This window comes from Bos grunniens, chromosome 11 (assembly GCF_055505025.1).
Source record: "Bos grunniens cultivar Pamir isolate PY7600 chromosome 11, Bosgru_T2T1.0, whole genome shotgun sequence".
Lineage (NCBI taxonomy): Eukaryota > Metazoa > Chordata > Mammalia > Artiodactyla > Bovidae > Bos > Bos grunniens.
Genome location: NC_141175.1, coordinates 83,932,819 through 83,949,587, shown reverse-complemented (window position 1 = coordinate 83,949,587; position 16,769 = coordinate 83,932,819). Strand labels below are relative to the sequence as shown.

The following is a 16,769-nucleotide window of genomic DNA, read 5'->3' as shown; positions in this document are numbered from 1 at the left end:
AGGCTACAGTCCATAGTGTTGCAAATAGTCAGACATGACTGAGCACGCATGTATCTATGCACACATTTTTTTGGTACAGCTGAGTAGGTTTGCTCATGGTGCCAGAAAGAATAATTACGAATCTTTGATTATGATGGCTTTCTCAGTTTTTAGTCATAGATAAATCTAAGAGTCCTAGTCCACAGAGAGAATCAGAGAAAGATAAACTCAAAAGCCTAGAGAGAGTAACCCCCAGTTGAGATAATTTAATCAAGAAGAGAAAGTAAGGCATACCCACAAAGGGACATTTAAGGACCCTTTATTTATTTTTTATTTACTTTCTTTTTTTTTTAAGTTATAAAAAGAACAAACTTACACATAGTTCTACTTTATTATTTTTTAAGTATATAAATTAAGATTTTTAGTTGGAGTTTCAATATCAGACTTCCAAAAATTAATAGCATGAATATCCACAAAGTAGAAGGGTATAGTGGACCTGAAAAGCACTATGAACCAGTTCAACCTAATTAAAATTTACAATTTTAAGAGAACTACTACTACTAAGTCACTTCAGTCGTGTCCGACTCTATGCGACCAATAGACAGCAGCCCACCAGGCTCCCCCGTCCCTGGGATTCTCCAGGCAAGAACACTGGAGTGGGTTGCCATTTCCTTCTCCAATGCATTAAAGTGAAGAGTGAAAGTGAACAGTAGGATATAAATTCTATTCAAATTCCCGTAGACTATAAACTAACAGACACTGGAACATATCCAAGGATGCAAAAGAAGGTGCAACGATTTCATGGTATAAAGGTATTGAAATCATACAGTGTTTGTTCTCTTATCACTGTGGAATTACGTTAGAAATCAGTACCCAATGAGAGCTTGAAATCTGTTAATGAGTCTTTCTTATGTAATAATCAGATACAAGCCTTGCTTCCTTTCCCAAGTCCATTTTCTCATGCCTCTTTCCACATATGTGTCAGTAGCATGAAAATGATAAGAAAACAAACAAACAAATATAAAACGGGTCAAACAATTGCACTGATACTTCACAAAGAAGGTACATGAATGATTAATAAAACCTCAAAGAAGTTCAACATTATCAATCATCAGTTAAGTTCAGTTCATGAGGACATGCAATTAAAACCACTAACACCCATTAGAATGGTTAAATTTTAAAAAAGAAAAATGTGGTCCTTCCGCCGTGGCAGCCATTGTAGAACAACAGCCATGGCTCTGTTCTACCTCATGGCCATGGGCCTCAGCAAGGGTCCCAAGGTGACCAAGAACGTGGGCAAGCCGAGGCACAGGGGCCGCCACAGGCGTCTCACCAAATACACCAAGGTCGTGCGGGACATGATCCGGCAGGTATGTGGCTTTGCCCCTTACGAGCGACGAGCCATGGAGCTGCTCAAGGTCTCCAAGGACAAGCGGGCCCTCAAGTTCATCAAGAGAAGGTGGGGACACACATCCGCTCAAAGAGGAAGAGAGAGGAGCTAAGCAACGTCTTTCTGCCATGAGGAAAGCGGCAGCCAAGAAGAACTGAGCCCTTCCCTTTTGTTCACAATAAATCTTGCCAAAAACTGAATAAATAAATAAATTAAAAAATTAAAATGTGACATTACCAAGTATGGGAGAGAATGTGGAGCAACTGGAATGCTCTTACACTGTTGATAGGATTGCAAAATGGCATGGGCGGTTTGAGAAATTTAAAGTAGTATATATAAGTCCCTTATCATATGATTTAGCAATCCCATTGTGTAAGAACAGATAAACAAAATGAAATGAAAACACACACATACAACTTATACATGAGTATTCAGAGTTTTATTTATCTTAGAGTCTGGAAACACCTGAAGTTGTCAATCAAATGGAGAATGGATAAACAAATAATCTTTTAACCATCCTATAAAACACCAGTCAGCAATAAAATGACCAACATCATAGCTGTAACTAAAACGCATTTTGTTTAGTGAAAGAATTCATAAGCAAAAGATAGGTACTCTTAAATTCTATTTACATGGAATTCTATAAAAGGCAAAGCTAGTAATGACAGAAAACAGACTAGTGGCTGCCTGGAGATAAGAAGGGGTCACTTTAAATGGTCATAATGGAGCCTTTGGGGGTGATGGATACTGTATTTTCATTGTAATGAAAGATATAGAATTTTATACAATTAGAAAATATATCAAATGGTACTCCTAAAAGAGTAATTTTGTATATAAATTATAGCCAATGCCATAAACATGTATAATATCATATATGAAATGAATCGCCAGTCCAGGTTCGATGCATGATACAGGACGCTTGGGGCTGGTGCACTGGGGTGACCCAGAGGGATGGTACCGGGAGGGAGGTGGGAGGGGGGTTCAGGATGGGGAACACGTGTATAACCATGGCAGATTCATGTTGATGTATGGCAAAACCAATACAATATTGTAAAGTAAAAAAAAAAAAAAAAAATTATAGCCAATAACTATTTAGAAGTCCTAGAATTAGGCACTCTTATACACTGTAGATGGAACTGTCAATTGGTGCAATCTTTTTGGAAGAACATCTATGACAATTTAAGTATTTTCTTTTTTATGTACTTCCACATTTATATATTAACTCTACATAAATCATCACTTGTATATAAAGATGTAATGGAAAGATTGTTCATTGAAATAGTTTTTAACATCAAGCAATTCTCAACAGTATCCTGCTTAAATCAATGATAGCACATCTATACAATGGAAAAACATGCATCTTTTATAAAATATAACATGTTGTTGTTGTTAGGTCAGTAAGTCATGTCCAACTCTTTGTTAAGCCATGGACTGTAGCCCACCAGGCTCCTCCATCCATGAGATTTCCCAGGCAAGAATACTGGAGTGGGTTGCCGTTTCCTTCTCCAGGAGATCTTCCTGACCCACAGATTGAACCTGCATCTCCTGTCTCCTGCATTGGCAGGTGGATTCTTTACTTCTGAGCTACAGCTGGAAGCTGCATGGAAAGTTTCTAACATATATAAAATCAAAAGTGTTAAGGCACAGAACAATGTGTCTGTATTTAAAAACTCTCACCTTTTTTAAAATTAACTTTTGTTAGAGTATAGTTGATTTTCAGTGTTGTATTAGTTTCTGCCATACAGCAAAGTGAATAGTTATACGTATATCCACTCTTTTTTATATTATTTCCCTGAATAGGTCATTACAGATTATTGAATAGAGTTCACTGTGCTATGCAGTAAGTCCTTATTAGTTACATGTGTTGTATATAGTAGTGTGTACATGTCGGTCTCAGTAGCCCAATTTATCCCTCCTCCCTAGCTTTGTTTTCTTCATCTGTGATTCTCTTTCTGTTTTGTAAACAAGCCCATTCTTCCATCTTTTAGATTCCACATGTAAGTAATATATTTTTCTTTCTCTGTCCAAAGGGAAAATCATATCAAATTATACATAAATGTACATGTGTTTATACATGATGAAACTTTAAATATATCTTTAAATTTTTCTGCAAGATAGTTGTTTAAAGCAAAAAAAAAATAAACTATTATACATGGCAGCATTATAGACTATTTAGAAGATAAGTAGCAAGAGCACATAGGACAGAAAAGTGTTACAGAATTATACTCTTGTAAATTTCATATATTTGTTTGGATATAAACTGTGATGTTAAAGATACACTGAAATCAAATAAAATGCATAAAGGTGTATCTTAAAACTCAACAGAGGAAATACAAATCAAATACTAGAAAAAATTTTACTAATCAAAAAACATAAAACTGAGGAATATAGGCTACATCAGTATTTGAAACAAATGCCAAACATACAATAAATGGGAAAGGAATAAACACTTTACTTAAAAGGTCTTGATGGTAAGACCAAATTAAAAAATCAAGACTGCCTATATGATGCCTACAAGGAATATTGTGTAAAGTAGACTGCTTTAAAATAAAATGGTGGTGAAGTGTATACCTTGAGAACACTAAGAATAAGAAAGCAGGAATGGGTATATTAACATCAGACAAAGTATGCTGTACTTCATCACCAAAAGTGGAATTTCAAATACAAAAGTAAAACTAAAAAATTTAAAGGAAAAATAGACAGATTACAAGCAACTTTGGAAATTTCAACACTACCCTATCAATAGCTGATAGGAATCATAAAAGTCAATAAAGATATAGAAGGCTTGATAACATCATTAAGAAATTGGCTTATTTGACTTTGGATTACTACATCTAACAATTATGGAATATACATCATTTTCAAGTACACATGAAACATTCACCAACATAGGCAAAATGCTGGGTCATAAAACAGAACTCCATAAACATCAAAATAATGTGAAGTATATTATCTGACCAGAACAGTATTAATTTAGAAATCAGTAGAACAAAGGAAGAATTAGCATGGAAACAAGTTGCCAACAACTAGAATAACATTGCACATCATTAGAGAGCCTTCATATATTAATAGGGTAATAAAAAGTTTAAGCAATTGAATGCCCCAAATTAGAAAAGTAAATAAAATATTTGAAAATACAATTTCAGGACTAAGACTTTCTCTCTAAAGTAATATTTGTGAAATTCTAGTGTACTCAAAAATCACTGCTGCTGCTGCTGCTAAGTCGCTAGGGGGGATCATTATAAAATACAGATTCTGTTTCTAAGTTCTGGTGTAAAAACTAAGATTCTACAATTCTAAGAAACTCCCAACTGATGCTAATGATGATTAGAAAATAATATATGTTACTTAAGGAGGGATATTCATTATGCTATTAAAATGCTTCAGGGTACTGAATGTATTTGTACTTACAGAGGATAGAGGTATTTTGATCTGGAATCCAAGGAAAGAGAGCCAAATAAATGAGATGTTGACTTGCATGAGACGTTTCATAGGAAGTTCTGAATTATTGCCAGGTTAGACTGGACGCCAAAGTGCAGGGAAAATCTGGCAAGGTGCAAAAAAAAAAAAATCCTTTACTTCACAAACATCAAGGGACTATGCCTCTCTTTATTCATACTGCCTTTTACAATGGATAGAAATTTTCATATTAAAATATCAAAAATGGTTAAATTAATTAAATATCACATTTTAAAAGGCCCTTGATTTGCAGATGAAAACAAGTTTAAACATTTTTCTTCATATAATGATCTTTCTAGTCTAGATGGCTTAAGTGAAGAATTTAATTAGACTGCTTTAAAAGATAACTAGTGTTCAAAAGTAGTCAATCTTCAAAATTAAAAATAAGACACTTTTCTCATTTAACAGTTGGCTGCACAGTCAAGGGTATTTTGCTTCCTATTAACACTGTATGTTTTCAAAGCTCAGCAAAAATGTTTAAATGTACATACAAATTACTTTTTCCTTGACTTATATTTTAATTTCAGCAATACTCTCCATTCTGATTGATCTTAAATAAGCTCTGACTTCTAATGAATGATTATATTGCTGAAAACAATCTTAGAGCTTTAGTAAGAAGAAAATAGCGAAACTTCAGTATTTTGGTCATCCGATGCGAACAGCTGACTCATTGGAAAAGTCTCTGATGCTGGGGAAGATTGAGGGCAGAAAGAGAAGAGGGCATCAAAGGATGAAATGGCTGGATGACGTCACCGGCACAGTGGATATGACTTTGGGCAAACTTTGGGAGATGGTGAAGGACAGGGAGGCTTGTCGTGCTGCAGTCCATGGGGTCCCAAAGAGTCGGACAAGACTGGTCGACTGAACAACAACAAGAAGAGGAAAATAGCAGAAAAATAAGCAAATTATGTCCTAGAAAAAAGTAAACTCCTTGATTTTTGAATTATGTTAATTTCTTGAATAGTAGTTTTGTTTAGAGCCTGGTCCCAGGTCTGTGATTTCAAAACATTACCTTTGTGAATCAGGCCCCAAATTGATCAGGCTCTAATTTTGAAAGGAGATGTACGTACAAGGAAGTATGCAAATACACGATAATGCCAGATATCAATTCTACCTGACATATTTCACTCTTCTTAAAATGTATATACTTTTATTAAAAATAGTACATATGTAAGGCATATTACATGGTTTGATATACATGAGAATAGTGAAATAATTACTTAATTCACAGTAATTAACATACCATCTTACCCAGTTACCATTTTTTTCAAAATAATTTCATCTTAAATCTATTCTCTTAGCATATTTCCAGCACGTAATATAGTACTATTAACTACTATAGTCATCATGCCTGTACATTAGAAAACTATACTTATTCATCCTATATAACTATAACCTTGTACCCTTTGATTAGCATTTCCCCACTTCCTCTACTCTACCAGCTCCTGGTAACCACCTTTCTACTCTCTGCTCCTTTAAGTTCTATTTTTTTTTCAGATTCCACATATAAATGAAATCACACAATATTTGTCTTTCCCTGTCTTGCTTATTTCAGTAATATAAATGTCCTCCAACTTCACTCATATTGTCACAAATGGCAGGATTTTCTTCTTTCTCATAGCAGAAAAATATTCTATTCTCCCTCTATGGTACATAGAATAGAATGTTATATTTTAATATATATTCTATTTTAAAATATTCATATATATATATATATATATATATGCTGCTAAGTCGCTTCAGTCGTGTCCGACTCTGTGTGACCCCATAGACGGCGGCCCACCAGGCTCCCTCATCCCTGGGATTCTCCAGGCAAGAACACTGGAGTGGGTTGCCATTTCCTTCTCCAATGCATGAAAGTGAAAAGTGAAAGTGAAGTCGCTCAGTCGTGTCCGACCCTCAGCGACCCCATGGACTGCAGCCCACCAGGCTCCTCCATCCATGGGATTTTCCCGGCAAGAGTACTGGAGTGGGGTGCCATTGCCTTCTCCAATATATATATGTGTGTGTGTGTGTGTGTGTGTTCTCACTATTTTATCCATTCATCTCTCAGTCGACACTTAGTGTGGTTTCAGACCTTGGCTATCGTGAATAATGCTGAGTGCAGATATCTCTTTGAGACCCTGGTTTAGTTTCCTTTGGATTTATATCCAGAACTGAGATTGCTGAGTCATATGGCAGTTCTATTTTTAAATTTTGGAGGGGAAGCAATACTTTTTTCCACAGGGACTGCACCAATTTACATTCCCACCGACAGTGAACATGGGCTCTTTTTCCCCACACCCTTGCCAACAATTGCTACTGCTTCTCTTGATAATAGCCATCCTAATAGGTGTGATATGATAGCTCATTGTGGCATTCATTTGTTTTTCCCTATGGTTAGTGATGTTGAGCATCTTTTCATATCTTATGGCCATTTGTATGTTTTCTTTTCAGAGATGTCTATTCAGGTCCCTTGCCTATTTCTTAAATCAGTTTGTTTGTTTTCTTGTTATTGCGTTGTTTCTTTTATATTTTGGATATTAAGGCCTTATCAGATACATGGTTTGCAAATATTTTCTCCTATTTTGTAGGTTGTCTATTCATTCTGTTCACTGTTTCCATTGCTATGCAGAATTTTTTTTCTAGTTTCATGCAATCCATTTGTCTAATTTTGTTTATATTACCTGTGCTTTGGGGGTCATAAATATATTTTTAAAAAATTCATTTCCAAGACCAATGTCATGAAGCTCTTCCTCTGTTTCCTTCTGATAGTTTTGTGGTTTTGGATCTTACATTTCAATTTTTACTTCATTTTGAGTTGATTTGTGCATGTATGGTGAGATGAGAATCCAATTTCATTCAACTGCATGAGGGAAACTAGTTTTCCCAACACCAGTTATTAAAGAGAATAGTCTTTCCTATCGTGTGTTCTTGGTGCTTTGTTAAAAATAATTTGACTGTAAATATGTCTATTATTTTCTGTTGGTCTTTGTGTCTGTTTTTATGCTGGTACCAAGATGTTTTGATGATTATAATTTTGTAGTATATTTAGAATTTGGTAGTGTGATGCTCCCAACTGTGTTCTTTTTGCTCAAGATTATTTTGGCTGTTCAGGTCTTTTGTGGTTCCACATAAATTTTAGACTCTTTTTTTCTATTTCTGTAAAATAGCCATTGGAATTTTGATATGGATTGCACTGAATCTGTAGATTCCCTTGGGGGCAGTATGGACATTTTAATATATTAATTCTTTCAATCCATGAACAAGGGGTATATTTCTACCTATTTGAATTCCTTCCATCAATATTCTACAGTTTTCAGTGTATAGCTCTTTTACTGGTAAGAGTGAGCATTCTTGTCCTATCCCTGAAATTAGAGAAGAAGCTTTCAGCTTTTCACCACTGAGTATGATTAGCTGTGGGCTTGTCAGATATGGTCTTTGCTATGTTTTGAGGTACATTACATCTAAACCTAATTTGTTGAGAATTTTTATAATGATGTTGAATTTTGCCAAGAGCTTTTTCTGTATCTATTGAGATGAAAAATGATCATATGATTTTTATCTTTCAGTCTTAATGTGGTATATCAGATTCATTGATTTGTGTATATTGTGATCCTTGTGGACTTCCCTTGTATTTCCAGGGATAAATCCCACTTGATCATGCTATATTATCTTTTCAACATGCTGTTGAATTCAGTTTGTTAGTATTTTGTTGTGCATTTGTACATCTGTGTTCATCAGGGATATTGCCCTGTAGCTTTCATTTTTGTAATGTCAATGTTTGTCTTTGGTATAATACTATCCAGGCACCCGACTCCAGTACTCTTGCTTGGAAAATCCCATGGATGGAGGAGCCTGTTAGGCTGCAGTCCATGGGGTCGCTAAGAGTCAGACACGACTGAGTGACTTCACTTTCACCTATCACTTTCATGCATTGGAGAAGGAAATGGCAACCCACTCCAGTGTTCTTGCCTGGAAAATCCCATGGATGGAGGAGCCTGGTAGGCTGTAGTCCATGGGGTCGCTAAGAGTCAGACACGACTGAGCGACTTCACTTTCACCTATCACTTTCACTCATTGGAAAAGGAAATGGCAACCCACTCCAGTGTTCTTGCCTGGAGAATCCCAGGGATGGCTGAGCCTGGTGGGCTACCATCTATGGGGTCGCACAGAGTTGGACACGACTGAAGCGACTTAGCAGCAGCAGCAGCATCCTTATTAAAATATATTTGGAAATGTTTCCTCCTCTTCTATTTTTTAGAAGAGTTTAAGAAGGACCGATTTAATTCTTCTTTCAACATTCAGTAGAATTCACCAGTGAAGCCATCTGGTCTTAGGCTTTTATCTGCTGGGAAGTTTTTTTGCTATATTTTTATTATTTATTTTTCCAGTTTGAAATATAATTGACATAACGCACTGTATGAGTTTCATGTGCACAACATAAAGGTTAACTTATATATATGGTCAAATAGTTGCCACAGTAGATTAGATAACATCCATCTTATCATATAGTACAATAAAAATAAATGGAAAAAAAAGAAAACTTTGCTACTTGTGATGACAGCTCTTAGGACTTACACTCTGAACAACTTTCATATATATCATACAGCAGTGGTAACTATAGCCAGCATGTTATACACTACTTCCCTAGGACTTATGTATCTTTTAACTGGAAGTTCATGCCTTTTGATTACCTGAATCAAATTCTTCCACTCCCCAACCCTTGCCTCTCATAATCACAATCTGATCTCTTTTTCCTATGAGCTTCCGTTTTTTTTAGATTCCACATATAAATGAGATCATACGGTATTTGTCTTTCTTCATGTGATTTATTTCGTGTAGCATAAAGCCATAAAGGCTGACCTATTTTGTCACAAATGTAAAGAATTTCTTTTTTTTTATGGTTGAATAATATTCCACTGTGTGTGTGTGTGTGTGTGTGTGTGTGTGTGTATTATGGCACAGCTTCTCTATCTTTTAGTCAGTCAATGGACACTTAGATTGTTACCATAGCTGGCTATTATAAATAATGGTGCTGTGAACATAGGAATGCAGATAGCTTATTGAGTTAGTGTTTTAACTTTACTTGGATATATTTCCAGAAGCGGAATTGCTTGATCATATGGTAGCTCTCTTTTTTAACTTTTTGAGGATCCTCCATTCTTACAATCCCACCAAAGAGTCTGTTTTTCTCACATCCTCACTAGCATATGTTTTCTCTTGCCTTTTTGATGATGGCCATTGTAATAGACATGAAGTGACAGCTTATTGTGCTTTTGATTTGCATTTTCTTAATGACTAGGAAAGTTAAGTTTCTTTTTATGTACCTGTTGACCATAGTTGCAAGGATTTTGAGTACTGGTTCAATCTGTTTACTTGATATTGGTCTGTTCAGACTCCTAATTCTTCATAATAAGGTCTTGGTAGCTGTGTGTTTTTAGAAACTTAACCATTCTTCCTGGTTATCCAATTTGTTGGCATATAAATATGTATAGTAGTCTATAATGATCTTATGTATTTCTGTAGCATCACATGTGGTATTTCCTATTTTATTTCTGATTTTATTTGCTTTGAGTCTTCTCTCTTTGTTCGAAGTCTAACTAACCGTTTGTCAATTTTGTCTATTTTTTCAAAAAACTAATCATTCGTTTTAATGATCTTTTCTATTGTTTGTTCTAATCCCTATTTTAATTATTTCTGTTCTAATCTCTCTCATTTATTTGTTCTGCCAACTTCAGGTTTACTGGGACTGGCTGGACCTTGGGTCCACTGAAGCCTGGGGCTGTAAGGACTGGTCTTATATAGGAGTTGGCCTGAAGCCTAGTTCAGTTTAGTTCAGTTCAGTTCAGTCACTCAGTTGTGTCTGGCTCTTTGCGACCCCATGGACTGCAGCACACCAGGCCTCCTGTCCATCACCAACTCCCAGAGTCTACAAACTCATGTCCATTGAGTCAGTGATGCCATCCAACCATCTCATCCTCTGTCATGCCCTTCTTTTCTGCTTTCAATCTTTCCCAGATTAAGGGTCTTTTCAAATGAATCAGTTCTTCACATTAGGCAGCCAAGTATTGGAGTTTCAGCTTCAGCATCAGTCCTTCCAGTGAATATTCAGGACTGGTCTCCTTTAGGATACACTGGTTGGATCTCCTTGCAGTCTTTCAAGGAGGAAAGACTTGAAAGGAACTTTCAAGAGTCTTCTCCAACGCCACAGTTCAAAAGCATCAATTCTTCAGCACCAGCTTTCTCTACAGTCCAACTCTCACATCCATACATGACTACTGGAAAAACCATAGCTTTGACTAGACAGACATTTGTTGGCAAAGTAATGTCTCTGCTTTTTAGTATGCTGTCTAGGTTGGTCATAGCTTTTCTTCCAAGGTGCAAGAGTCTTTTAATTTCATGGCTGCAGTCACCATCTGCAGTGATTATGGAGCCAAAAAAATAAAGTCTCTCACTGTTTCCCCATCTATTTGCCATGAAGTGATGGGACCAGATGCCATGATCTTAGTTTTCTGAATGTTGAGTTTTAAGCCAAATTTTTCACTCTCCTCTTTCACTTTCATTAATAGGCTCTTCGGTTCTTCTTCAATTTTTCCATAAGGGTGGTGTCATCTGATGTCATTGAATTTCTCCCGGCAATCTTGATTCCATATTGTGCTTCATCCAGCCCAGCGTTTCTCATGGTGTACTCTGCATAGAAGTTAAATAAGCAGGGTGACAATATACAGCCTTGGCGTACTCCTTTCCCTATTTGGAACCAGTCTATTGTTCCATGTCCAGTTCTAACTGTTGCTTCCTGACCTGCATACAGATTTCTCAAGAGGCAGGTCAGGTGGCCTGGTATTCCCATCTCTTTCAGAATTTTCCACAGTTTCATGTGATCCACACAGTCAAAGGCTTTGGCATAGTCAGTGAAGCAAAAGTAGATGTTTTTTTGGAATACTCTTGCTTTTTTGATGATCCAGTGGATGTTGGCAATTTGACCTCTGGTTCTTCTGCCTTTTATAAATCCAGCTTGAAAATCAGGAAATTCATGGTTCATGTACTGTTGAAGCCTGGCTTGAGAATTTTGAGCATTACTTTGCTAGCGTGTAAGATGAGTGCAATTGTGCAGTAGTTTGAGCATTCTTTGGCATTGCCTTTCTTTGGGATTGGAATGAAAACTGACCTTTTCCAGTCCTGTGGCCACTGCTCAGTTTTCCTAATTTGCTGGCATTTTGAGTGCAGCACTTTCATAGCATCATTGTTTAGGATTTGAAATAGCTCAACTGGAATTCCATCGCCTCCACTAGTTTTGTTCATAGTGATGCTTCCTAAGGCCCACTTGACTTCGCATTCCAGTATGTCTGGCTCTAGGTGAGTGATCACACCATCATGATTATCTTGGTCATGAAGATCTTTTTTGTACAGTTCTTCTGTGTATTCTTGCCACCTCTTCTTAATATCTTCTGCTTCTGTTAGGCCCATACCATTTCTGTCCTTTATTGAGCCCATCTTTGCATGAAATGTTCCCTTAGTATCTTTAATTTTCTTGAAGAGATCTCTAGTCTTTCCCATTCTGTTGTTTTCCTCTATTTCTTTGCACTGATCACGGAGGAAGGCTTTCTTATCTCTCCTTGCTGTTTGCTTCTATTCTTTCTCAGCAATTTGTAAGGCCTCCTCAGACAGCCATTTTGCTTTTTTGCTTTTTTTTCTCTTGGGGATGGTCTTGATCCCTGCCTCCTGTACAATGTCATGAACATTTTTCCATAGTTCTTCAGGCATTCTGTCTATAAGATCTAATCCCTTGAATCTATTTCTCACTTCCACTGTATAATCACAAGGGACTTGATTTAGGTCATACCTGAATGGTCTAGTGGTTTTCCATACTTTCTTCAATTTAAGTCTGAATTTGGCAATAAAGTGTTCATGATCTGAGCCACAGTCAGCTCCCAGTCTTGTTTTTGCTGACTGTATAGAGCTTCACCATCTTTGGCTGCAAAGGATATAATCAATCTGATTTCGGCGTTGACCATCCAGTGATTCCCATGTGTAGAGTCTTCTTTTGTGTTGTTGGATGAGGGTGTTTGCTATGACCAGTGCATTGTCTTGGAAAAATTCTATTAGCCTTTGGCCTGCTTCATTCTGTACTCCAAGGCCAAATTTGCCTATTACTCCAGGTGTTTCTTGATCCTACTTTTGCATTCCAGTCCCCTATAATTAAAAGGACATCTTTTTTGGGTGTTAGTTCTAAAAGGTCTTGTAGGTTTTCATAGAACTGTTCAACTTCAGCTTCTTCAGCATTACTGATCAGGACATAGACTTGGAATACTGTGATACTGAATCATTTTCCTTGCGAACAAACAGGGATCTTTCTGTCATTTTTGAGATTGCATCCAAGTACTGCATTTTGGACTCTTTTGTTGACCATGATGGCTACTCCACTTCTTCTAAGGGATTCCTGCCCACAGTAGTAAATATAATGGTCATCTGAGTTAAATGCACCCACTCCAGTCCATTTTAGTTCACTGATTCCTAAAATGTCGAGCTTCACTCTTGCCATCTCCTGTTTGACCACTTCCAATTTACCTTGATTCGTGGACCTAACATTCCAGGTTCCTATGTAATATTTCTCTTTACAGCGTCAGACCTTGATTCTATCACCAGTCACAACCACAGTTGGGTGCTGTTTTTGCTTTGGCTCCATCTTTTCATTCTTGAGTTATTTCTCCACTGATACCCAGTAGCATATTGGGCACCTACTGACCTAGGGAGTTCATCTTTCAGTGTCCTATGTGTTTGCCTTTTCATGCTGTTCATGGGGTTCTCAATTAAGAATACTCTCTAGTGAACCTCATTTTGTCAGAACTCTCCACCATGACCCACCATCTTGGGGGCCCTACAGGCATGGCTCACAGTTTCATGAGTTAGACAAGGCTGAGGGCCATGTGATCATATTGGTTAATTTTCTGTGATTGTGTCTTTCAGTCTGTTTGCCCTCTGATAAGGGCAGAAGGATAAGAGGCTTATGGAAGTTTCCTGATGGGAGTGACTGACTGAGGGGGAAAATGGGTCTTGTTCTGGTGGGCGGGGCCATGCTCAGTAAATCTTTAATCCAATCTTCTGTTGACTTCTGGTGAAGCTGTGTTCACTCCCTGTTATTTACATGGGGCCAAACTATGGTGGAAGTAATGAAGATATGGAGACCTCCTTCAAAAGGTCTCATACACTCAGTACCCCCAACCCTGCAGCAGGCCACCACTGACCCGCACCTTCACCAGAGACTCCTGGACACTCCCGGGCAAGTCTGGGTCAGTCTCTGTGGGGTCACTGCTCCTTTCTCCTAGGTCCTGGTGTGCACAAGTTTCTGTTTGTGCCCTCCAAGAGTCTCCAGTCCTGTGTAAGTTCTGGAAGCTCTATGGTGGGGTTAATGGTGACTTCCTCCAAAAGAGCTTATGCTGTACCCAAGTCTGCTGCATTCAGACCCCCTGCCCCTGCAGCAGTCCACTGCTGACCCGTACCTCCACAGGAGACACTCAAACACAGTTCTATCTCAGTCTCTGTGGGGTCTCTGGGTCCTGGTGCACACAAGGTTTTTTTGAGCCCTCTGAGCATCTCTGGCGGGAATGGGGTTTGATTCTAAATGCAAATTCCCCCCTCCTACTGTCTTGCTGGGGCTTTTCCACCCTTGGATGTGGGTATCTCCTCACAGCTGCTCCAGCGCTTACCATCTTGCTGGGCCTTCTCTGCCCTTGGATGTGGGGTATCTCCTCATGATCACTTCAGCACCTGAAGCCCAGGGCCATAAGCAAATCTGGCACTGGAGTGGACCTGAAGCCCCAAACCAAGGGTGCTGGCCTAGAGTTTGTCTGTGAGTACTGATTTGGGTCTGGAGCCTGGGTTCATGGGTGCCAGTGTGGTACCTGGATTCACAGGTACCTGCTTGGGTTTTGAAAGCCAAAAGGACCAGTTTTTGCTGGACTGTAACCAGAGCTGCATCTGCAGAGACTGGCACATAGGCTGGAGTCACAACTGACAATGTGGAGTCTGGGGTCAGTCAGGAGCCTGAGGTCATAGGTGCCTGAGGCCAAGGTGGTTGGCCTGGTAGTGAGGTGAGGTCAGGTGCTCAGTTCACCCTCCTTCTGCCAAAGGGAAAGTGTTTCTCAGAGGTGCTGGGAGAGGGTGGAGGAGGGGGATATAATACCTCCTGTCTATAGTCATTAGTGTATTTTTTAAAATTTTTATTTCTGTGCTACACTTAGTTGTCTTCTTTCACCTGCAGTCTTTACCTGTTGCGAAAGTATTCTTGTATGTGGGTGGTCATGAAAATACTGTTTCTATAAAGGCACAATCATGAAAAATTTCTGTCTCACCATCTTGCTGATACTACTCCATTTCTTCTTATCTTTCACTCTTACGTGGCGCATGACTTTCCTACAGTCATGATTTCTAAGAAGCCGAATTCAAAGCTTGGGAATTGTCTACTGGTTCAAATCAGAGCAGAGAGCACTGGGCTTAGTGTATGTTATTTAGGTCTTGGAAAAACTTGGGGATGCCCCTGTGTAGCAATTAGAGAGCTTGTATTGTCCTGATCTTCCCTGGTGGCTCAGACAGTTAAGCATCTGCCTGCAGTGCGGGAGACCCAGGTTCAATCCCTGGGTCAGGAAGATTCCCTGGAGAAGGAAATGGCAACCCACTTCAGTACTCTTGCCTGGAAAATTCCATGGATGGAGGAGCCTGGTAGGCTACAGTGCATGGGGTCTCAAAGAGTTAGACACGACTGAGCAACTTAATTTCATTTCACTTCATTGTCCTGATCCAGTGTTTCTACCTATATACTCAGCTAGGTAAATTCTCAGAATATCCTAAGAAAACCTTGCAAAAACATACACCAAAATATTGAGTTTCAAAACTTACTAACATTGAGTAGTAAAGCTTGTAAACATTTTCCCCATAATTTTGGGATAATTAAATTTTGTTGTAATTTCCACTGAGAGATACTATGGAAGTATCTTTTAGGTTGTAATTCTTATTATCCCTCCACTTTCTGAGAGTTAATTGCTAAAGTTTTTCTATTTTTTTTTTTTTTTATGTTTTCTCTCAAGGGTGTATTGGCACATGTGCAAAAATGAAGAATAAAGCCTAAATATTAAAAAAAAAGCTTCTGTAATGCATTAAACACACACATAAATATACATTGTATTGTTGTTATTCAGTCACACAGTCATGTCCGACTCTTTGTGACCCCCATGGACTGCAGCACACCAGACTTCCCTGTCCTTCACTGTTTCCCAGAGTTTGCTCAAACTCATGTCCATTGAGTCAGTGATGCCATCTAACCATCTCATCCTCTCTCACCCCCTTCTCTTCCCGCCCTCAATCATTCCCTACAACAGGAATTGAGTTGGCTTTTCACATCAGGTGGCCAAAGTAGTGGAACTTTACCTTCAGCATCAGTCCTTCCAATGAACATTCAAGGTTGATTTCCCTTAGGATTGATTGGTTTGATATCCTTGCTGTGCAAGGGACTCTCAGGAGTCTTCTCCAGCACCGCAGTTCAAAAGCATCAGTTCTTTGGTGCTCAGTCTTCTTTATGGTCCAACTCTCACATCTATACATGACTATTGGAAAAGCCATAGCTTTGACTCTATGGACCTTTGTTGGCAAAGTAATGTCTCTGCTTTTTAATATGCTGTCTGGTTGGTCATAACTTTTCTTCCAAGGAGGAAGTGTCTTTTAATTTCATGGCTGCAGTCACCATCTGCAGTGATTTTGGAGCCCAAGAAAATAAAGTCTGTCACTGTTTCCATTGTTTCCACATCTATTTGTCATGAAGAGATAGGACTGAATGCCATGATATTCATTTTTTGAATGTTGAGTTTTAAGCCAAATTTTTCACACTACTCTTTCAACTTCATCAAGAGTCTCTTTAGTTCCTTTTTGCTTTCTGCCGTTAGTGTGGTGTCATCTGCATATCTGA

At 38.3% G+C, this 16,769-nt stretch overlaps 1 long non-coding RNA gene and 1 pseudogene across 1 annotated transcript in view; both read left to right on the top strand.

Annotated features, from left to right (window-relative positions):
* LOC147363451 (uncharacterized) overlaps positions 1–16,769 on the top strand; it is a 223,124-nt gene that overhangs the window by 122,267 nt on the left and 84,088 nt on the right. The gene's annotated exons all lie outside the window — the stretch shown is intronic.
* LOC147363452 (large ribosomal subunit protein eL36 pseudogene) lies at positions 1,212–1,527 on the top strand (annotated as a pseudogene).